The 24202-nt window shown below is 42.1% G+C and overlaps 2 pseudogenes; one reads left to right on the top strand and one right to left on the bottom strand.

The window, feature by feature from the left end:
• Positions 1-15803: 15803 nt before the first annotated feature.
• On the bottom strand, positions 15804-16036 carry LOC110555420 (protein kish-A-like; annotated as a pseudogene).
• A 2181-nt stretch (positions 16037-18217) lies between these two features.
• LOC110555419 (eukaryotic translation initiation factor 3 subunit E-like) lies at positions 18218-19560 on the top strand (annotated as a pseudogene).
• Positions 19561-24202: the final 4642 nt, after the last annotated feature.

Genomic DNA, 24202 nt, shown 5'->3' with positions numbered 1-24202 from the left:
GCAGCCATCTTGAAAGATACGAGACAGTAGAACCTTGAGCTGACACGGCTGTTGGACTCATATGGAGGTGAGGATAATTTTTCATTACTAGGACATTAAATGGTATTGAGTGTTCATTAACTATTTATCAAAAATGTGTGAGAACTTTGTCTCCCAGGAGGAAGTTAAAAGCAACAGAGAATCATTTCAGAATTTCAAAAAGCGACTGAAAGACCCAGGAAACCACTGAATAGCTGAGCTCTAGAAATCGTGAGACCTTTTTTGTTTCCAATCAGTGAGTCTGTTGTCATCATTTCTGACACATTTAGTTTTCCTAGAGACCTCCAGTCACTTCCTGTGTGTGGACGAGGACAGTCACATTTGTAAGTGTGAAGCGAGCACTTCCCTTTTGTGTTAGGCTCCAGGAAGTTACTACAAAAGCATTTGCAAGCTGCTACGCTGGTCAGACAATTGTCCAACAAACTGCGTTGACTCCACATACTAATTACATGTGTCTATGAGGGTGAGGACTTGTTCCTTGTAGGAATGTGAAATATTATATTAGTATAGTTATCGCTTTGTGTGGGGAAACTTTGGTGTTCCTCTTTTTCTGTTTGTTTTGAGACATATGACGATTGTTACAATTTTATTCTCCTTTGTGTTCTATAGAACAGTAGATGCTACTAATCTTGAATGAATTTTTCTAATTATTTTGGAAACTGCCGTCCAACCTCACTTTATCTACTACTTCAAACTACCCATCCCGGGTCCAGTGGTCACTGGTCTAGCTTTACTTCCGAGATCAACATTTTCAGCTTCCACATATGAGACTCCGTGCTGCTTGTCTTTCTGGGCCTAGTTTTAGCTTACTTCATCCCACGTAGTGGACTCTGATTTCACTCATGCAAATTTTTATTTTATTTTTATGGCTGAATAATACCCTATTGTGGATATATGCCTTATAGTATCACCTTTTCTTTATCTACACATCTGTTGATGGCTGTCTTGATTGGCCATGCGTCTTGGTTATTGCGAGCAGGGCTACTATAACCCAGGAGCCCAGGTACCTCTTCAACACAGTCAATTTCATCTCCTTAGGAAAGATGCCACTCATGGGACTGCTGAGTTATACAACAGTTGTTTTAGCTTGATCTGTTCAATTTTCTTAGACAATGGATCCCGCTCCTCCATGGTTTGTAACTTACCGTGTCACTAATTCATTTAGAACGCATATTGAGTACTTTCCCTATGCCAGAGTCCTGTGCTGGCTCCTAAATATACAATGGGTGAACAGATAATTTCAATCTTTGTTCGCAAAATTCTTAAGGGACTCTAAGTGTGCATTACAGTTATTAAAATAACCACAAGAGAGCACTGAAAGTCAACAGTCAATAGTCATGCCTTGCCCTAAGAGATTCAGATTTCTATGGAATGGATGGAGCGATCTTGTGTGCTAAATGTGCTAGTATGAGGATTTCACCCGGAGCCATATTTAAGAAGTGTAAAACATCCACCGAACTACAAGCTTCACACTAGGCTGCATATTAGAACCTGGATACTTTCAAATTTACCAGGGTCCAGCCTTTTCCTACCCCATGTTAGATTGAAGCTCACTAAAACACAGAATGTTCTAAAGGGAGGCAAATCATTCCATTCTGCAGAGAAGCCCCTTAAGCTCAGGAAGTGAACAACTCAGTGGCCTCAGGAAGTCCCTGAAGCTGACCAGGTTCCCTAGGCTGCTCTATCATCAAACTTACATGAGCTGTAAGGACTGCTTCCAGACACTTCCAGACAAGCTGAGCTGCTATAAGAAGCAGAGAACAGTGGAGCCGCCTGGAAGAAGGACACTCTAATATGCCAAGCTGCCTGCAGGCTATGCAGCATGCTCCATGTTTCTAGCTTTCATGAGATGTCACAATGCTGGAGTCAGTGTTGATGATGTGGCAGTCTTTGTGTCATGTCTATATCAGTAAGCAACCTCTCATCCCTATTGCTGTCAGTCCTCATCGCTATTGCTGTCAGTCCTCCCTTATCTAATGCCCATGGATTTTCCAAGCTAGACTTTGGTGATATCCTTGCTTTGGTCTGTTGTTAGTTCCAGGTCTGAGGTGAATAGATGTCTTCTCAAGGTCTCCACAGGAACAGTGCCATATGAGAGTGAGCTTTATGAGTTCCCCAAACACCCACCAGTTAATGCAGTACTGAGGTACCCACCTGCTCAGGAGGAACATAACACTCAGCAGGAGGAGTTATGTATGTCAGTCACAGATAATAAAGGATGATGTAGCCAGAGCTTTGGGAAATTGAAATGAATCAGAAATAAGACAACAAATTATGAAATAAGCATATATGTTCATGGGGGAAGGATCAAGTAGAATTTTACCTATTTGGAGAGTTTATGCCAGGTTCCTTCCTAACCCCCCCATCTCTGCTTCTTACTTGTGACAACTTTCACAGGATGTGATTGGTAGATGTTTTACACACACACACACACACACACACACACACACACACACACACACACTCCTTTGTCAGACTGCACCACTGAAAAGCACATCTTGCCGCGTGTGGTGGTGCATACCTTTAATCCCGGCACTCAGGAGGCAGAGGCAGGTGGATCTCTGTGAGTTCAAGACCAGAGAGGCCAAGACAGCCAGTGCTACACAGAGAGCACTGTCTTGAACCACGCACTCTAACCCCCATCCCCAAGCACTTCTTTTCAACCTCAATTTGAGAAAATATAAAAATTCTTAGGCTGAAACTTATAATTGTGATATCTCAAATTTACTAGCATGTCTCTTGATGACTTCAAGCTAAGAATAACAGGGACCACCTTTCCCTTCTTCCTATGGGCCTGTATTCTAGGAATAAAGAATTTATAGCCCTTTCAAATAACCTCAGTGAAGTACAGCATAGCACAGAACTCTGAACAAAAGAAGTGAAGCCTTTTTCAAAGACATCTGTGCGGCAGACAATGGAAGCCAGGATTCCTCTTTCGTCCTCAGCCCTGCCCCCTGCCCCATCTGTTGAGCAGGATGTGTTACCAGAGCAGGAGAGCATGGGCATATGCTTCAGTGGTTACACTGAGCCAGAGTCAGATTTTCACTCATAGCCCATCACTAAGCCAGCCAGACCCACAGTTGCAGAAAAGAGTGTCAAATGTGCTCCATGCTGTTGTCATGCAAAATGGAATTACAAATCTCAAAACGCTACGAACAAATGTTTGCCATCAGCTACAGGCTACACATTTTGTATCTATATACACATACACACACACACACATTGTGTGGTGGTGTTGTGTGTGTGTGTGTGTGTGTGTGTGTGAACACGGAGCCCAAACAGGTCTCATATTCAACGTAAACCTCACTCCAGATGATCTCTGGGCCCCAGCCTCCTTAGGGAAGACATCTTGTACCAAAATAGCTTAAACTTCAATCAATAGATGGGAGTTGTCTTCCGTTTCCACCTTCCTTTTCACGGGCTGGAGAACAGGCTTCCATTAAGCCACACAATTGCATTTGAGACAAGCAAAGCCCTTTTTAAGAGCTCTCCGCCCCTTGTTCTGTCAGTGCAGATGGTACCTAGCTTTTCTTGTGCTCGATTCATACAATGCTGTGGCTGCTTTTTTCGCTCTGCTCTTTTCAGTGATGACAGTAACGAGTGGGGTTGGGAGAGAAAACAGAAGCAATGTCAAAAGTCTCCTGTTCCTTCCATACTGGGCGATGATGCCACCCCAGAACATTTCACTGTGGCACCTGGTAGTTGTTACCTGCTTTGAAGATTCCGAGAAACTCTGTGTGGTCTTAACATGTCGTGTTTGGGGGTAGCCTCACTTCTCACAAGGGTTTGCCAGGGATGCAAAGATTCCTTGTTTGATATATTTTTTTTTTCTTCCTCCAGTGGCTCTGTCATAGGTGAGGGGACAGAGACACGGTTTTATGCTGTCACTCTCATCAACCTGAGGAGTAATTCTAATATTCCGTGGACCTCACCTCAGGCCCTACAATGGTTGTGACTATGACAGAGAAGAGAATTTCAGGACAAGACAATCTGAAGTAGCGTTGGAAACTTCATGAAAGGCGGCTTAAACGTGAGGGCTAAGAGAAGGAGAGCTGGTCAGAAAGGACGACATACCCAGTGAGGGCCGGGGCCTTCCAAGGCAGCAGAAAGTGAGGAATTGTCAAGTGTAGGACTGGCTTGAGAGAGAGAGAGAGAGAGAGAGAGAGAGAGAGTCTCCAATGTCTCAGCACTAGCCCTGTAGACCACTTCTGTGTCCTAGCCTTACGTCTCTCTTATCTCTGTCCTGATAAGTGAGATTATAGGGTTCCCAAAGTGCTTGGGTGGAATAATAATCCAATAGCGTAAAACTGGAAGCCACCAGGGCTGCACCAAGGTTTAACATGTATCATTTTCCTGTATGTAACGTTTCTGGTGAGAATCCTAGGAAACTGCATTTTTGTAGCTGAAAAGAGAGATGGGATTCTGTCAGCTCTGCTGGAGTTCTTACTAGCTTAGCTGCTAGTAAGTGTTTGATCGGATTCCTGGGCACCGGGCTTCTCTCCGTTTCTCATGTCTCCCAACTTTCTCTGAGCTTGTTTTCTGCTTCCAATCCATTTGTAGTATTTTCTAAGCCACGGATTTGCTCTTACTGTTAACATTCCTTTGCACGCCTACCCTATGCCATAGACTTCAATGCCTGGGTATGCTCCGATTCAACACTGGTAGCACCTTGATATTTTGATATACTGGAAGGAAAAGAAATGCACCTACAAAGTACGTAGCAAAAGCACGAGTCATCAATTCATCAAAAATTAACCAAACTAATATGCAGAGGAAGGAATTAGCTGTGACAAGAAGGCTGTATACCTGCCTCTAAATTCTTCCGATGAACTGTAAATTTCCCAATTCTGGAAGTTTGCGGCTAAGCTCACTGAACATGCTTGTATTTAGGAATGTCTACACCAGAGCCTCCTAAGTGGAGAGTGTGTTTTCAGCCTACACTCTACAGGCTTCTCCTGTCCCCCTCGTCAGAGCTGCCACTGCCGTTGCTGTGATTTACTGAACAACTGAAATGTCACAGACATTGCAGGAAAAACTGAAAAATACTTCATTTAATCCTTATCACAAACATCTGAGGTACATGTAGTTATTTCCACTCTCCAAGGTGAGAAAGTGAAATCTTTAATAAACGTTAAGCCATATGTTTCCAGAAAGGATCTAGCGAACACCAGAGCAGAATTCGAACCACGTCAAAACTTCCCCATGGTCAAGGGGCAGTGTCAAAGGGTCCAGGTCAAGGAGATTGGTTCAAATTGCTCCACCAGGCTGTCATGCTACACAGGAGATTTGAAATGCAGACAGAACTGTTCCACAGGTATACAGCTAACACAGCAGCGTGTGATGCTGGGAAATTTAAATCAAGTGCATTTGCTACCAAGAAAAATATGGTTTTTAAAAAGACCTTGATAATATCACGAGAAATCTCAAAGAATTCTCTCGAAAGATGAGGCTGCTACAATGTGCGAGTGTTCTTGCAAACTTCAGCAAACGTTTACTGCTCTGAATCCTTCTATAGCCACCGCGTTGCTCACAGCAGAGTGCGGAAGGAGCGATTTATGCCCGGAGCCACTGCAATGAGAACTTGACTGTGCGTAGAGGGCTACGGTGCTCCTGCTTCAAACGCTGGTCTGGAAATTAATTCCACCCAAGATTCTGCGTCAGCCAAGCGCTTTGCAATCTCTTGTTTTCTGAAACATAAACTTGATGGAGTCACTGCTAACCGACAGCGTTCCAAACAGCTTCATGACGATGTCTGTTTTCCTGTGCTTTTTCTGGCTGGAATACTGGCGGCCCTCTGAACAGTTCAGTCTGTTTTCCAAAACAGTTCAACTTTTAAACTGAGGCCCATATATTTGTCTTGCATTCTTATACATGCTGCTGTAACAGAAAGCGCCAGAAGAAAGAGACTTTATTTATTTATTTATTTTAAACAATTATTCACTTTGTATCCCGGTTGTAACCCTCTCTCACATCTCCTCCCAGTCCCACCCTCCCTCCCTCTTCTCCCTATCCCTGTCCCCTAGTCCACTGAAAGGAGAAGTCCTCCTCCCCTTCTGTCTGACCCTAGCCTATCAGGTCCCATCAGGACTGCCTGGATCCTCTTCCTCTGTGGCTAGGTTGCCTCACCAGGGGGAAGTGATCAAAGGGCAAGCAACTGAGTTCAAGTCAGAGACTGTCTCTTCTCCTCTTCCTAGGGAAACCACGTGGAGACTGAGCCATCTGTGGGCTACATCTGAACAGGTGGTCTAAGTCCTCTCCATGCATGGTCTTTGGATGATGCATCAGTCTCTGCAGTTCCCCCCCACCACCACCACTTTGGCCACCTTTTTTGGCTTTGTTAGTCTCCTCGTAGGACTCCTGTCCTCTCCAGGTCCTTCTACCTCTCCTTCTTCATAAGTCTCCCTGATCTCTGTCCAAAGTTTGGCTGTGAGTCTCTGCAACTGCTTCAATCCCCTGCTGGGTGGAGTCTTTCAGAGGACATCTGTAGTAGGCTCCTCTCCTGTTTCCTCTCTTCTACCATTTCTGGTGCCTATCTTGCTTGCCATTTTGAATGAGAATTAAGCATCCTCCCTAGGGTCCTCCTTGTTGTTTATCTTCTTTAAGTCTGTGGATTTTAGTATGGTTATCCTGTATTTTATGGCTAATATATGCTTATAAGTGAGTATATACCATGTGTGTCTTTCTGGTTTTCAGTTACCTTACTCAGAATGATCTTTTCTAGTTCCCACCATTTGCCTGCAAATTTCATGATTTCCTTGTTTTTAATATTTGAGTAGTATTTCATTGTGTAAATGTACCATAATTTTTGTATACATTCTTCGGTTGAGGGAAATCTAGGTTGTTTCCAGATTCTGGCTATTATGAATAAAGCTGCTACGAACATAGTTGAGCAAATGTTCTTGTATGGTTGACATCTTTTGGATATGTGCCCAGGAATGGTAAAACTGGGTCTTGAGGTAGCACTATTCCCAATTGTCTGAGAAAGTGCCAGATTGATTTCCAAAGTGGTTGTCCAAGTTTGCATTCCCACCAGCAATGGAGGAGGGTTCCCCTTTCTTCACATCCTCTCCAGTATGTGTTGTCACTTGAGTTTTTGATCTTAGCCATTCTGATGGGAGTAAGATGGAATCACAGATTTGTTCTGATTTGCATTTCCCTGATGACTAAGGACGTTGAACATTTCTTTAAGTGTTTCTCTGCCATTCACTATTCCTCTGTTGATAATTCTCTGGTTAGCTCTGTACCCCATTTTTAATTGGATTATTTGGTTTGTTGGTGTTTAGTTTCCTGAGTTCTTTATATGTTCTGGATATTGGCCCTCTGTCAGACGCAGGGTTGGTGAAGATTGTTTACCGGTCTGCAGGCTGTTTCTCTGTTAGAAAGAGCCTTCTTACATGTATGTGTGCACGTGGATACAGCAATGGCTACGCAAGTGTGCGCTGAGCAGTGAACGCCAGCAGTGCTTGTCTCAGGTTGGTATAGTCCCTAATTTCTTAATCTCTGTGTGTGAGTGTGTATGGTATATGTGTATGGTACTTCTATGTGGACATCACAGGAGGGCATTTGGCATATTTTACAGCCTTTTACCTTATTACCTTGAGACAAGGTCTCTCCCTGAACTCTGGAAGCTCACCATTTTGGCTAGGCTGGGTGGCCAGGGGAGCTCTTGGGATCTGTCTCGTTTTGCCACCTGATGCTGAGGTTTCAGGCTAGTGCAATCATGCCTGGTCCCTCTCTCTCTCTCTCAGCATAGGTGCTAAGGGATTCAGACTGGATCTTCAAGCTTGCAGTGCAGATGTCTCCCCCCAACCACGCCACAAGCCATCTCCCCAGCCTCCGCTTTGTAGTTTCTATTTTTGACTTATTAGTATTTTCTATAGTGAATTCCCCTTGCCTCACAAAGAAGGCAGGGCACAGTAGTATATGCTTGTAATCACAGAATTCAGCAAGCAGACACAGAGGGAGTACTCAAGTCTGCGGCCAGGCTGTTCTCACGAGATCTAGGCCAGCTACGGCTATTCCATGATACCCTGTCCAAAACAAAGCAAAACAAAACATAAGAAAACTTTTAACATTTGGGAACAAACAGTAAGAAGGAAGAATGGATTGGTGAGACAAATTGGAACTAACTTAGGTCTGAAGCAAATGCGTCATCTTCTGACTCCAGACAGTGTAGCTTCAGCAGAGACTCATCTGCCTTCTCTGCAGAGGCCACCCTTGCTTCCTGGCTTTGGGTGAGGAGGACTCAATACCTTGCCCCATATTCCATTACCTTAGGACAGAGACCTAACCCTTTCCTGGAGACGTCAGCTTCTTGGTTTAGAAAATCTCAGTGTGCATTTTTCTCATCTCTCCGTAGTCTGAGTTGACAGTGTGAACTCTTGTCAGTGGTCCCTGAGGGGAATTGTTGGGAAAGTTCCCAGGAAGGGACTTTTGGGAGAGATTTTCTTCCTTCTAAAAAGAGATGGGGAGGGCGGGGGGAAGCTCTCAAACTGTTTTTACTTTCTCCTTTTTCTTTTGATATAACTGAGATGCTGCAGTCCTTTTGATCCACAAGAGGACAAACTTGACAGCAAAAGCCAACTTTGTGCGTTTGATAGTCCAGTAAGATAAAAAACAAAACAAAACAATGAAACCTCAGATGACCTTGATAATGTAACTATGCACCAAATACTTTCAAATTTCTTTGCCTCTAGATTTCTTATAACTGGAATTAATAAACTCTTTGTGTGTGTGTGTGTGTGTGTGTGTGTGTGTGTGTATGAATACATACATATGTCCATGTGGGTACGTGTGTATGTGCATATGGAGACCAGAGGTCAACCTTGGGTATAGCTTCTTACATACCATCCTTCTGTTATTTGCTCTGGGAAGGGCAGACAGGATTTCTCTTGATGCTTACCAAATAGGCTAGGCTGGTTGACCAGTTAGTCCCAGAGATCAGCCCATGTCCCCTTCTCCAATGACAAGTATGCACTACCACAGCTGGCTTAAAAGCAAACTATTTGTCACGTGTGGACATGTGTATGCCATGGTGAACATGTAGGGTCAGAGGACTCATGGGGGTCAGCTCTCTCCTGCTAACCTGTAGGTTCTGGTGATTGAGCTCAGGTCATCATCAGGCTTGGTGGCAAGCGTCTTTATCTGCCGAGCCATATTGGCAATCCACATACTCAGATTTTCAAAGAGGGAATTTCTGGGGATTGAACTCAGGTCTTTGTGCTCATGTGGTGAGCAGCTTCTGACTGGATGACTCCTCAACCGAATAAGGTCTCTAAACCACTTTTTAATTGTGTGTTCTCACATAACTGGTTCCTCTTCCCTCTTCAACTAATAAAACAAAAGTGTCTTTGTATGTCAGAGCACACAGTCCTGTGTCCAGGAGGTAGGCTGACACCACTGGCTCTTCATTCCCTTTGTCTGGTAGGACCCCAACTGAGACACACAGATGAGGCCCAAGGGGAGGGGAAGGGACCGGATCCTGTCGCTTATGTTATGTAGAACATACTACATCAAATGATTTCTACTACAACATTCAAAGTATTTGGTGTTTAGAGTGTCTTGGTGAGACACAGTCCAACACCACAATGAAACTCAAGAAACACCAGTGTTTAATCATATGTAACATATTTAAAAAGATTCCCAAATGCCTCCAGCATTATACATCAAAGAATTACCCACACCACAGCTTATGTTAATATATTTATCTGTCAGTTGAGGAATACGTGCTGGTACAGCGTTACTATTAAAGTAATGATGTTGATGCTAATTTTATGTTAATCACAGCAGTACTTCAATTTATTAGAAATTTAAAAAGAAATTGTATGTTCTATGTTTGGACAGGATTTACTGCACAGACTCCTTGGAGGTCTCTCCACACAGCATGGGGTTGTAGAGGTCCATCTGATGAAGAGGCTGGATCAGAGCCCACTGCAGAAGGGAAAGCAGCATTAGAGCAGGAGAATGAACCACAGCTATTATTTGATGTGAGCAGGAAATTGGGCTGATTTTTGCTTCTTTAAGAAAAATGTCCAACTGGGCATGATGGCACATGCCTTTAATCCCAGCCTTTGGGAAGCACAGGCAGGCAGTCCTCTGTGAGTCTGAGGCCAGCCTGGTTTGTATAGAGAGAACCAGGGCAGCCAAGGCTATGCAGAGAGACACTGTCTCAGAAACAGTAACAACAGCAACAAAAAGAAAAATGGCAAAATCGGGTAGACGAGTTTTTGCCTTTTGTTTTTCTATTGCACCTTCTTCTCATTACTACATGAAGGGTGTTTGTGCTGCTGCGTCACAATGCCAGAGACTGAGCAATTTCTAGAGAACAGAAACTCAGTTCTTCCCATATGAAGGCATGGATGTCTATGACACAGGGGCTCACGCCTGGCAAGGGCAGAAGTATGGAAGAACAAGGTCAATGGACCTGAACTTGCTTTATAACAAACCTGCTCTTGTGCCAATGAACTTGCTCTCACAATAATGACATAAACCCATTCCTGAGGACAGTGTCTTCTGATTTAATCATCCCTTAAATGTCCTACATTTATTTCTGTTTTGTACCTATGTTGGAACATAAGAATTTGGGGAAGGCGGCACCTTCGAACCATAGCGTTTCTTCAACTTAGTCATTGAACTTTATTAATAAATGTAGTTTTAAATGTAATAAATGGCCTCACAAAGGATTATAAGATGGCATAATGGTGTGTGTGTGTATGTGTATGCTTAAAAAGATTTAGATGTAGCCAGTGTAGTTAGGTCAGAGACTGAGACATGCCCGCGATTTCCTGGTCAGTAGTCTTTTGTAATTATTCAGCAACTGGTTCTCAGCATCATGGCATCGGGCCAGGTTCTGTGCACTGAGAGAGAAGATTCAGTGGCTCAGGTGTTGCCTCTCTGCGCTGCTGTTTAGACTACCAGTTCCTTGGTTTCTAAATGGCACATGTTACTCGGTCCTTCTTCAAAGTCCCTTCAAAGGCAGGAAAAACATAAACAGAAAGTGAGTGTGTTCGTGTGTGTGTGTGTGTGTGTGTGTGTGTGTGTGTGTGATTTCTGAAGTATGTACTGACCCTATGTATTCATTACGTTTCCTTCCTGAGGTTAGTGTTTTCCTGCCCCTGCTTCCGGGAGTCAGAATGTTCTGCCTCAGATCTGCCGTTCCGATTCCACATGCTTTCCTAAACTCAAGGGTCAGATGATTAAAGTTGTCATAGGAAAAAGTTCCAGAAGTGAAAATAGCAGTGGGGAAATATGGCAGATTAATAGCTTTTCTATAGAGTGGTGGAAGGAGGAAAGAGGAAGTGACTTCAAGGAGCAAATAGTGAAAGAGGAAAAGCCGCTGAGGTTTATCCTGAAGTTAAAGTAAGCTAGGAGGAATGGGCCACCTGGTGTTAGTTAGGAGGGACAGAATTCCAGAAGGACCAGAAGGTGATGAAAAGATGGATTGCAAGGTGAGGGGACAGGAAGATGGCTGACATGACAGTCATAGGGAGAGCGACCAAGGCTGTTGACCTGAGTATTGGTTAATTCTAGGCTTCGCTGTGCATGAATGGTTGCCAAGGTCACCCCTCTTGTGTAGTGCCTGTCTCAGGCAGAGGTTCGGGTCGCTCTTTTAGACTGAGCGAGAGAGTGAACGCTCTCTTTATGGAGTGAAAGGATCAGGAGTAGCAGAGGTCTGAGGATTAAAGGAGGCACCGGCTCCATGTTTGGGAGGGATGGCAAAACAAGCCACGTGGGTTTAGAAGCTGCCTTTGAGAACAATAGGACCTTTCTCAGTCCAGTTGTGCTTGAGCCAAGGACTTACAGACCTGGAAATGCAACGGCCGTCCAAAGTCAACTGAGATGGCAGTAGCTCTTGAGTTCATTGTCTCACACCCAAGAAGAGGACACGGGGATCAGCTAAGAGTGGCAGGCTTCATCAGAAATGGAGGAAGAGTGAGAAAGAGAAAGGAGGTGTTCCCAGGAGACAACAGCCACTGAACTTCTTTATCCAGGGACTTTTGTAAGGCTTGTGGCAGAGTCGGGGGAGAGACTGATGTGATTTCGTTAGTTGGCCAATCTGAGGGCCACACAGTCAGTGTACGCTCTTCTGGCCCATCTCGCACACCGTCTGTGAGCTGCCTACCCGTGCTCGGAAGTCTACTTCCGTTTGTGTCTGGCTTGCTTTGCTCTTTACCTCTGCTTCCTTATTGGCCGTTGGCCTCCTAGTTCCGGACCCCACGGGTTTTTGGCAGCTGTTGCTTATCCTTGCTCTCATGCTTACATGACCAGCTCAGAGCTTTTATTGTAGTGTTAGCTCCCGTCACAGTGACCAAGTTGTAGATGCATTTGTTCTTTGTTAGCTCGCATTTAGTTCCTTGTTCACAGGGAAGTCTTGGGGGTCTCTTTCTTGAAGCAGGTAGAGATTTCTGAGAAGCCATTCTTAGAATTCAGACCATTATAATTAGGTGCATTAGAAGCAAGAAGAGATGAAAAGACAGTAATGGTTTGCATACATTCCCCAGGGGTTTTCTTAGGGAAGCCATCCAGCAGGCCTGCTGGCACTGGCCTTGCCTTATTTCCCAGTCCTTGGGTCTAATGTCTGCCTCTTGGTATCTTATATCTACTTGCGTCCTTAACTTAACTCCAACAGCGTTCTGGGCTTCTTATCATCCTAATCTCCTTTTAACCCCAGAGCCTGCTTTCATCATAGTATTTATGAGCAACCTGCAGTTTTCCCCACAGCCTCGCTCCTTTAACTGCGGGCAGTGAGCTAACTAGCTTCAGCCTCAGTTTGATCTGAGGTGATGGGAATTTGGGCTGTCCATGAGAGGAAGTAGTTAATCAGAAGATGCTGTTACATTCTTACTGCCTCAAATCCTTGAAAATATCAAGTATATAGGTGGATTTTCTATAATTTATTGGAATGGCAGTATAAATTACTTTGCTTGAATAATGAGGAGCACACAGGGGCATTTGGGCTGCATTATTAATTCTTCAATAAAGGACCAGTGGTTAAAAACTATTATTTTATATATTATAACTTCTTACTTGTGATTGTAATATTTGATAATGTGAAATCACAAACTTTACTAGCTTAAACTGGTTTCCTTCGATCACATTTTAAAAGTTGTGTCAAGCGATAAGAAGCCTGGATTAGAACATAGCAAATTTTAAAAGTATCGGACGTTTATCATGATTTGCTTTTAGAGGTGGTGTTGGCTGGGATGAAGGGAAACATTCTTCCTCCCCCACCCCCAAATTACAAAAAAACACATAGGGAACACTTGAAAATGTTTATTTTGACACCAACATTGTAATGGCCAGTATAGGCATATCATTCAGTGATCATCAGTCAATGATGAAAAGTACTCAGAGAAAAGGATATTCACATCATCTCAAATTATCATCTACTATTTTTACAAATTCCAAAAGAAAAAAAAAAAGCAGCTTTCCAGTGAAAACATTTGCCCAATTCCTTCTTTCCTAATGGATCAAAATCAGTACCATTAAAAATGACACATGCACTACCTAATGGAATGTAATGAGAATGAAACATCACTTACATGGTGCTGTCCAAATCTTTTCAAAACGCTTAATCAAAGTTCAGGGACATCATTAGAAAAATCCGTGAACCGAACATTTTCAGAAAGGACTCTCTTTGGAACCACCTTCACAATTAAAGAGCAAGCAAGGGGGAGGGGGGAGGAAGCCAGGTCCATATGAGAATTTAGAATAAAGAAAATCATGGACACAGGCCAACATGTTGTCCTCTAGTAAAAGTGAAAACGGCTTTATGAATTTCACTGGGCCCAGTGGAGCAATGTCTGAGTGTGGGTTGCTGATTGCATCAACATGAAATACTCGAGTTCAGTAATGGTGAGGTGCTTATGTGGGAGAACATGTTATTTAGAAATGAGTGCTCAGATGTGTGGGGCTAAAGTCTCACCATAAGTATAATTTCTTACTACACGATCATACACACAGCAAGAGAAATATAGGGCTAACAAGGTAGAAATATTTAAAATGAAGAAGAGGAAGAGAGCTGTGTGGGTGACCTGATGTGCTCTCAATTTTTCTGTAGGTTTGCAAAATCTCAAGGAGATAGCTAGAGTAGGCTATCTGAAGCCAGGTGGCCTCAATAAATTATCAAGACACAACGCTAGGGTCCGAAGAAGTTCCTGGAATTCCTATCCTTTGGAAGGAGCCTGGTAGTATCTATTACATGTCACTGACCCAAAGGGAAAAGTGTAGCAAATGAATTACTGAATGTCTGCAGACACTTGCTGTTATGGCTGGTTTTCAAACGCCTGGATTAGAGGGCGTAGACAAAAAGATAAATAAATAACACAACTGTGCTCTTAACTTAGTACTGTTATTGACAGCCCCAGCTGCTGAAAGCCATTCTTGCATGAAGTGTGAGAGAGGCCACGTTAGCAATAGGAGCCTGTACACAGGTCCCAATTCGTGTCAAAAAGACCAGTCTCGGGCTTTGAGGTGACCACACCAAGTATGTGTATGAGAGAAAGGTGACAAGGGAGAACCAGATAGAAAGTGAATCCGGCTGAATAATCTACTTACAGTAGATACATTATTACTTGTGTATTTGGATAAAAATCTCTGCTTTCCTGTGACATAGGTTCTAACCAAAAGAGGTTTATAGTTAGGTTTTTGTTTTCTCTTTATACTAGGAGAACTGCACGATTACATGTAGCATGAGAGTCAGCTGGGAAGACAATAAGGAAATGCAAAGTAAGTGAGTACATTCTGTTTTGTTGGTTTGCTGCAGTGTGCTCTCCTACACAGGTCCCATGCGCTCTGAAATCATCCACAGAAATAGTGGGTTTAAAAAAAATTAAAACAAGGACGTTTATTCAACAACAATGATATGTTTTAGAATTGCATCATACAGTGAGAAATAAAAGGAAGTTTTTCGGAGTTTCCAAACTCCTGGAATGTCACTCTTTAGAATTCAGAGATGAGTCAGTGTTTCCATTCCCAGGTATTCTCAGAAGTCTAAAAATTATGACAATTGCAAACAATTTCCTAATAATCTTCAAACTGTCTTATTTTGATTACTAAAGTTCTTGTTTTTTTTTTGGGTGGGTAACTATAATGAATATTCTATTTGGAAGACTTGACCTTAAAGAGAATGAAAAATGTAAGATTATTATTCTATTATTGTTCTACTTGCTACCATCATTAGAAGTATGTTCTTTTTCAGAGGATGGCAGCTATATCTTTGACCACACTAAGCTAGAAGCCCTACCCTTATGCTAAGGAGTGAAGAGTTTTGTTTAAAGTATTTAAACACCTGTAATAAACTGCTGAATTTTCCAGGAATAGAGGTACTCTGGGTAGCAGTCAAAATTATATATGCATGCATTCTATAAGAACAGTAACAACAACAAAAAATAGAACATTTTTTTTTCTCAATAAAAATAGGCTGGTCGTTGTGTGAATTTTCAAGCCCTATTGAAAGGAACCTGTGGAATTTTTGTTTTCTGCTTCATGCCCTCCCTCAAGAACTTTACAAAGAGCAGACCCAACAGAATGACATTTGCAGAGTGTAATCCTGGAGTGACAGTACTGAGTTTGGTCACTACAATCACAGTCTTGTGTATTAAATGGTTACATCTTAATTATTTGTACAGCTCATTGGTCCAATAGTACAAAAGTAGAGAACAGCATCATGGAATTTATCCCCTTCCATGTTGACACATAAAAGGGTTAAGCATTCTTCCCATTATCTTCTGGAGGCAATCCTTGTTTAGAGAGTCTGAGGGCAATCACACTGCTGGTAGTTTCCAAAGCTGCTGTATGAAGAAGATGCTAAAGCCCATCACTCTACAACCCATGGCAACATAAGGAGTCTTGTGTTCAATTTGGGCACACTTCCATAATATTCCCAATAGTCCATTTTTATTTCTGTCCAGGAGGCTTGGAGCCGAAGATAGGGTGTAAACATACACACACACATATAAGCATCAAGATTACTCTGAAGATTGAAAATGGCAGACATAGTAAGGCTGGTCTAAAATTCTTGTTTAAAGAGTAAACTGCACCAAGTTAGTATGATTTTATTTTCAAGGTCTGATCATTTATTTTTGACTCTTAAAAACTTATGTTTGACTGGACTCAGAAGTAGAAGCTCCCAGCAAGGACAGCAGGCGTCTCTTGGCAATCGTTCCTGGCTTCTTCTTTGGCTCCCTTTAATCTCTTGACAAAAAGTTTTACATATTCTGCAGCCTCTGCCTTGGTTTTCTTAGTGTGTTGTTTCTTTAGAGCAATATGTCAGTGTTTGTGTTGCAGGGCACATGATGTAACAAGACACTGAATCCTGAGTGCTTACCTTCTTTCTTTAAGGACTTTCTGACAAAATAATTGGCAGACATTATCTTCTTCAGAGAGACTGAAAAGCTTTCAGGTTCTGCTAACTCTTTTGTGCTCCAACTCGGACATCTGTCAGTAGGATCTGTCAATCCAGGACTCTTTTTATTCCTCCTCCTTTTCCACCCAGACATCTGCCAATCATAGAATATACTTTTTGCTCTTTTTCCTTCTCCTCCATCACTTTCCTTCCTTATTTCTTTTCCTTTTATTCACTTTTTCTTTCATTCACCCTTCCTTCCTTCCTTCCTTCCTTCCTTCCTTCCTTCCTTTCTTTCTTTCTTTCTTTCTTTTCTCAATAAACAAATTGAGAACACTCAGATTGGCATCCATAACAAATCACCACATTTGTGCTTCATTTCTCCAGTTCTCTTCGGTCTATAATAAGAATGCCTGTAACTCAACAGCTGGCTTACTCTGCTGTGGGTCAAGACACTTTGCTTCAGGGGAAACTTTAATGTTGTTTCCACAACTGATTTGGACCACATTACCCTTCCACTCTTTATCCAGAGCATCAACAACTACTTCTTTGGCCATATGCTTCTCCTAGAAAGAATGAAGCTGTGATCACCATCTACTTCTGAGTTTCTGACAGCTGATGTTTGGGAAGGAGATATTGAACTTCCTCTTGACATGGCTGACTGCCCATGATGTGGCATGAACAAGACCTATATGATTTGTTTTTAAGACTCACCACAGAAAATGTGAACAGCTACACATTATTATCAGATACCAGCTTTGATAAGTGGGAAAAGAGAAGGCTCATGTGCCTCTCAAGTTGGACCAACATTTTCTAATCTCCTGCATTTGTCCTTTTTGGGTATAAGCTTTCTCATGAATATCTCTTTGTAGGTCTGGGACTGTCCTGTTTTTTAGGATCCCAATGGTGTACCATCTTTGGTAAAATCTTTCATAATCTTGTTTCGATAGTTAATCACTCAGAGGTTCTCCCTAGCTCTTGGGTTCCTCACTGCTATACCCACTGTCTTGGGAACCCTCCTCAGAGCCTCCTAGACTTGGCTCTAGTATATTTAATGTAGTATATTCTAGTATATATTCTAGTATATTCAATGCAGAAGAATGTTTTGACTTGGTTGTCTTCAAAGTGGTTCCATTAAGCTGAAAAGAAAGGGTTGTTTGTTATAACTATGTTATATGTATCATGGGGTCATTCTCAGAGCACAGCCTTTATCAGTTGATTTGGTCTGGTGATGTCTTGCTTTAATCTCTGCAAGGAAGTATGAGTACTTGTCCCTTGCTGCCATACCTAGGCAGATATTCTAGAGCAGAACCTCTTAAACTGTAGGTCCTGACCTTGTACATGTTGGGGTTGCAAAAAAAAAAAGTTGGTAGGAGCTTGGTTGCACAATAACCAATGATTAATTTAAAAATAAAGGCATATTGAATTCAACAGGTTTCTGTTGGAACTTGCCCGCGTTTCACTGTGGGATTTTACTGCAGCCTTTGTTCACAATACACAACGTGAGCATTTCTCACGGTGCGTGCCATCACACCATGTGACACCAATGAGCACCGCCTGAAAGAATCCTGGCTCAGATTCCAGACTGCTGGATATTGTGAACTTCACTGTCCTTACCATACATGTAAAGTTTTCTGCACTTATAGAAATATAACGATTTATCTACAGAAAATAAGGCCTTGCTATTTTCTCATCGCGATTTCTTAGTATGTAACTATCCAATATCCAATATTGTTCGATTGTATTTTGTTAGAATACCTAAAAACTCTATTTGAATTGTTGGCTTGAGTTTTTTCGTTACAGAAGTCGTTAAGCACCCCGCCCTCCTGCAAGATGGCAGGCTACCACTCAACCACTCACATCTTTTACTTCCTCGATTGGCTTCTGCAGGTCTTCCGGCTCCTTCTCTCTGTGAAGGGGATACATAATGAAGAGTCATTATTACAAGGGATCTTCTTGGTGATGCCAGCATGATAGACTTTGCTGTGGCTGTGTGCAGAAACCTTCCTACTTTGAAAGATATCCTACATGCTTTGTGAGGAAAAAAAGAAGCACAGTTGCCATGAAACTGAAATGGCTTCAGTCAGAAACAGAACCATTTGTGAAGCTCTTTGAAGATCCAGAAACTAGAAGGCAGATGCAGTTAACCAAGGATAGTCTGAAGCTGTTTGCCTAACTGGCAGACAAATGTGGGTTTAGCCAGAAGTACTTAATACATTCTACTGATGTTCAAAACTCCAGTGAGATTGCAAACAGCAGAATAGCTCTATTATTTTAGAGTTTTGGTTCTAGCAACAGATAGAACTGCTTTATGTTCACTCAAAAATAAGAAGAATGAGAAGAAGGAGGAGGAGGAGAAGAAGAAAAGGCCTCAGAAATCTTTAGACAAAACTGGAAGATGTTATATGACTAAGGGACCATGGATAATAATTCCATGAGTTCTCTCCTATAGTCTCTTCAGTAGCAAACAATGTCTCTTGTTCTTCTCAACCATCCCAAAGGCCAAAATAATCTTATCGATTTTTTTTCCTTTACTGGCTACAGAAGCTCAATGCAGCTCAGACATTGTGTCGACATATTTTCTGCTCTTCGATCCCTGCTGTTATAACAAAGATATCTGGGATCACTGGTGGGTGACGAAAGAGCTAGTAAAAGTTACTTAGCAGGGGTCTCCCACATGTAAAGACCCAGTTACAGAATTTGTTGAGTGCTTATGTGATAACCTTGATTTTGATGGGGCTCAGGAAAAGCCAAGGTACTTCTTTTTGGTGGTTTGTCTTGAGAACTTCATTGAAAATGCCCATCACTTAATATTTCATACTTTTTGTCATTTCCCCTAGCCTATTGGCATTAATACAACAGCAGATGAGCTGAATGTGGCCACAGAACGAGCTGAAAGATGGGTTGTGAGTTTGATAAGACATGCAAGGTTGGATGCCAAAGATGGGTTCTAAACTGAGCCATGTGGTAAAAGGTAACAGCCAGTTCTACCCCATCAGAAAGTGACTGAAAAGACAAAAAGGTCTTTCCTTAGAAGCCAAATGTTGGCCATAAATATTGAAAAGAAACTTAACTAAGAGTCTGTCTCCTAACTGGGCAACACAAGATACCAACTTCTACTAAAGAATTATTTAAAAAAGAGGAATAAAGGGAATACACAATAACTATTACCTAAAGGCTAGCATACATCTTTAGAAGCAGCATGTTTGGTGTAGATTTTGGAGAGTTGGAATAAAATTGAGACTTTGAAGAAAATTGGCTGTGATTTTTTTTTATCTTATTAAATAAAATTGGGCTCTGTGGGGGAGGGCGCATAAGGTCCCAGCCCAGCGGAGGAGTTCTCTGCAGCGGCTTGCTTCTGAGGGCTGGTTTTCTTCCCGGCGTACCCTCCAGAATGTTGCTCTTGCTCCAGAGCACAGCTCACAGGCAGCAGTAACTGGACTGACTGAGTTATAAGAATAAAGGTGGAAGAGGGCGTGCTGGGTAGGGAGGGAGGAAGGAGCGGGGAGCATGTATGATCAAGACACACGTGTGTATGAAATTGTCAAAGAATAGATAAATCTATTTGTTTAATATGTATTTTTATTTTAAATTATGTCCTTGCATGGATGTCTGCACATATGGGATTGGACATGTGCAGTCCAAGCCCACAGAGGTCAGAAGAAGGAATTAGATCCTCTGCAGCGACATTACAGGTGAGTATGAGCCTCATGTTATGGGTGCTGGGACCCAAACTCGGGTCCTTTACAAAAGCATAAGAGCTTATAATTACTGAGCCATCTCTCCAACCCATAAAAAATATTTTAAACAATTGGCTTGGAAATCAGACAGAATTTCCAACAATTTCTAAAATGGCTCTAAACTTGTTTGTGTCATTTTTTTTGTCCTATGTAGTCATGAGAAGCAGTGTTCTTAGCATCAACAATTAATTATAAGATCAAAATGCCAACTATGAGAAACAGTGAAGGTTGTGTCCTACAGTATCAAATATTCAACCACAATTTAATTAATATGAAACCAAATAGTACATGTATCTCATTAGTATGTAAATTTGCTTTCCTCTTTAATAAATGCTAACATATATGCCAAAGAATTATTTTAAAATGAATTTCTTCCTGATCTGTTATAAGTAAATGTTTGACTTGTTTACATATTTTATAAGCTATATTCCTGGGTTGCATTAATAATTTCATTGGGCAAAAGGGGAGTAGAAGTGTAAGAAGCCAGTCCCAGAGCCTTCTAACAAAGACCAGCACCAGATTTCCTGGTGTTGAGTCCTGTCTGCTGAGTGCTGAGCCTGCTGTTAAATCTCTCATATACCCACTGCTTGAACACTGTTTGCTTGGCTAGCACTGGGCAGAAGAATTCCCCAGCACTGTCTCCTCCACAGGGATTTCCCTGAATCCTGATGCTTTTATCAAGTTGGGTCCTAGCAGAGGAGGGGAGAATCCACATGACAAGGTCAGCTTAAATTGTAAGACTTTGCGGAAGTGCTTGAAATTCATTGGGGAAAACAAGTGAGCTATAGGAAAAGAAGGAGAAACTGTATTGATGGAATTCTCATGTACCCTCCATGTACAGGGATTGACTTTCTCACAAATAATAAAGGAAGATCTTGCAGAGTGAATGGAATTTTATGTAAGAAGTGGGAAATATTAAGAGCTGGAGAGGACAGGAACTCCACAAGGAGAGCAACAGAACAAGAAAATTTGAACACAGGGAACTTCCCAGAGACTCATACTCCAACCAAGGACTATTCACGGAGATAACCTAGAACCCTGACAATGCAGCCACTTCTGATGAGAACTGATAGACTAAGATCAGAAAGAAGGAGAGGAGGACCTCCCCTATCAGTGGGTTTGGGGAGGGGCATGCATGCAGAAAGGGGGGGGAGGGTGGGACCGGGAGGGGAGGAGGGAGGGGCTTATGAGGGGATCCAAAATGAATAAAGTGTAATTAATAAAAGTTAAAAGAAAAGGAAGAGCAAAGGATGGTACAGAGAGAAGAAAGTAAAGGGGAAGAGCTTAGAGTACAGTATCCGCACATATTGTGAAGTTATTGAAACACGAAATAGAGTTAAAAACTTCAGATAGTGTCATATCAACAGGTTATCACTGCTTATTCCCTCCTTGAACCTGTAACAGCAAAGATAATAAAGTCCAGGTTCCAGGGCCAAAGCTGGAGGTCAAAGATAGCTGGTCAAAGACTGCTATTTTCCCCTTGTATCTCTAAAACACTGGAGGCAAGGCTCATTTTTTTTAACTTATTATTTCAAATACCATTATTTAAATAATTTCATGGGTCCGGCCCTGAGTTTGGTCCTCAGCACCACATACGCTGGCTGTGGGTATGGTGGCGTAAATGTGTGGCCCTCCCAGCTGGGAGGTGGAGGCAGGGAGCGCAAAGGTTAAGGCTCTTCCTTAGGTGCAGAGGCAGCCTGTGCTGTGTGAGACCTTCTCTAGATAAGTAATAAGTAAATGCGTGGAGAAACACCATGACTCCCGGGAGAGATGGCTTTTAAACAGCACAGTGTTTAGCAATAAATGCTAGCTACGTCCAACAGAAAGAGGATTTATTACCAGGAAACACAGATGGCCTCAAACAAATGAAAAGACAATGAACTTTCCGCAGAAGAGAAATGAAATTTAAAATGACACTAAAATATATCAGATTGGCAAAAAACCAAAGGCTGGACCACATACTCGGTTGGCAAATCTGTGAGAGAAATAGGAACTGTCAGACGTTTCTGGAAGCGACAGAAAATGGCCAACCTCTTGGAGAGCCATTTAGCAAGACTTATCAAACTTATGAATGAATTAGGCCCCTGGCCTTGTAATGCTGTTTCTGGGAGTTTCTTCTAAAAACACACATTAAAAATAGTGTGTATGTTGCTGTTTATAGTACAGAAATTGAGAAGAAACCGAATAAATATCAATAAACTCGGGCTAGAATAAACCATGGTATAGCCCCATAGCCTGGGTCTGTGCCCCTAGAAAAGCCCTGGTGCCCAGGTGATGGATATTTTGTGTAGTTAAGCATAAAAAAACCAAGAGGCAAAATAACACATTCCACATATATCTAAATCAATATTTATATATTTTTGTTTAACAATCAGGAGTGATAAGAATACTGTTTTCTGATCTCAGCCATCCCAGAATTAGGAGTTTTCCAAAATCTGAAATCAGTTGTAATTTTTTTCCCCTGAGACTTACTGTATGTCACAGTGAATGTTGTTAATAATAATATTGTATATTTGAGAATTGTTAAGAATATTGTTTCTACCATAAAATTTTGAGTATTTAAGTATTTGAGTTGCTGGGTGTATTAAGTAGCTCAATCTAATTATTCTGCATTGTGCTGACATTATCAAAACATTATTTTGCTGCCATAAATTTATGTAATTATACACCACACCACCAATTTACAACAAAACGTTGATTTCTCTACACTTCTGTAAAAGGAAACGCTAGAGAGATACATAGACTTTTAAAAAATTAGACGTTCTATAGTTTACAGATGGTTGCTTAACCCTGCATGCATAGCTGTGCACCATGTGTGTGCCTGGTGCTTGGGAGGGTAGAAGAGGGCATCAGAGGCGCTGGAACGGGAGTTACAGATGATTGTGAGCCACACGTTGGTGCCGGAATTGAACCAAGGTCTTCAGGGAGGGTAAAACAGTGTCTTCATGCACACCCTGCCGTGCTGTTTTGAAGTTGGAACACTGTGAATCCATGTAGAACCTTAAGTAACGAGTTGTTATAATTTCCTAGAGAACCCAAGAACCAGCCTTGGAGGCTACCAACCGGGGACTAGTAGCCTCGATTCCTCTGTGAGGTTTTTACAGTGAACCAGTTTCAACCTTCTGGGAATGACAACAGTGGAATAGTAGCCTAGATTCCTCTGTGAGGTTTTTAACAATGATCCAATTTCAACCTTCTGGGAATGGCAGCACTGGTAGTTACAATTTTCAGAGTAAAAAATGCCACAGTTTAAGAGGTGTCGTTTATATACAGTGTCATTGGGCATAGCATCCATGGCCAATAACTGGTGTCTTTGCTGGGTAATGAAATCCATGCCAATATCCCAAGACACCAGTCCCTTCAGCTGTTGGGGCTCCAAATGACACGGGCTGGAGTCCCTAGACTGGCTGTTTGTAGCAGCAGAAGTCGTCACCTGAACTGTGTATCACAAATAGTATCATTTTCTAAAGGAGTTTTCCTTAGAAAAAGTTCGGGAAGCATCAAATTATAAAATAAATCTTAAAAAGAAAGAACCCCATTTTCTTCCAGTAAGGATAAAAGAAGCTCCATGATCCAAACTTTCAGATTTCTTAACTTAAAGGCATTTATTTGCTCTGAGGTACCTAGAATAGATTTGCTGCTGTGGCTGTTAAGGTCGGCTGGTTTCCAAAGAAATGGGGCCCTAACAAAACCTTTTTCCTCACCTGAGGGTTCTCTCGGTGACCCACAGGGGACCTTGGCAAAGGCTGTTATTTACTTCTCTTAAGAGAACTTACAGAAAAAGGTTTTGGTGGTATGAAGGAGGAATGCTAACACAGGCGCCCAGAGTGGCTATCCCAGCTCCTTGAGACCTTCGATGCAGTCAATATAGGTCAGTTTCCTTGGTACAGGTGGGGTGCAGATGAGTGCATATCTGATCTGAGGTCAAAACTGGAACTCTGCAGCGTGACCTGTGTTAGTGTGAGTTGTGTTGAGCCCTTGACTGAGAAATGCTAATGGTCACACATGCATCTGTTTGACAATTTTGACCTTTATTCTCTCTTCTCTCCCATATAATGTCACAGGATAGGAAAAGAGG

Source organism: Meriones unguiculatus, chromosome 3, assembly GCF_030254825.1.
Source record: "Meriones unguiculatus strain TT.TT164.6M chromosome 3, Bangor_MerUng_6.1, whole genome shotgun sequence".
Lineage (NCBI taxonomy): Eukaryota > Metazoa > Chordata > Mammalia > Rodentia > Muridae > Meriones > Meriones unguiculatus.
This window is presented reverse-complemented; position numbering and strand designations above follow the sequence as displayed.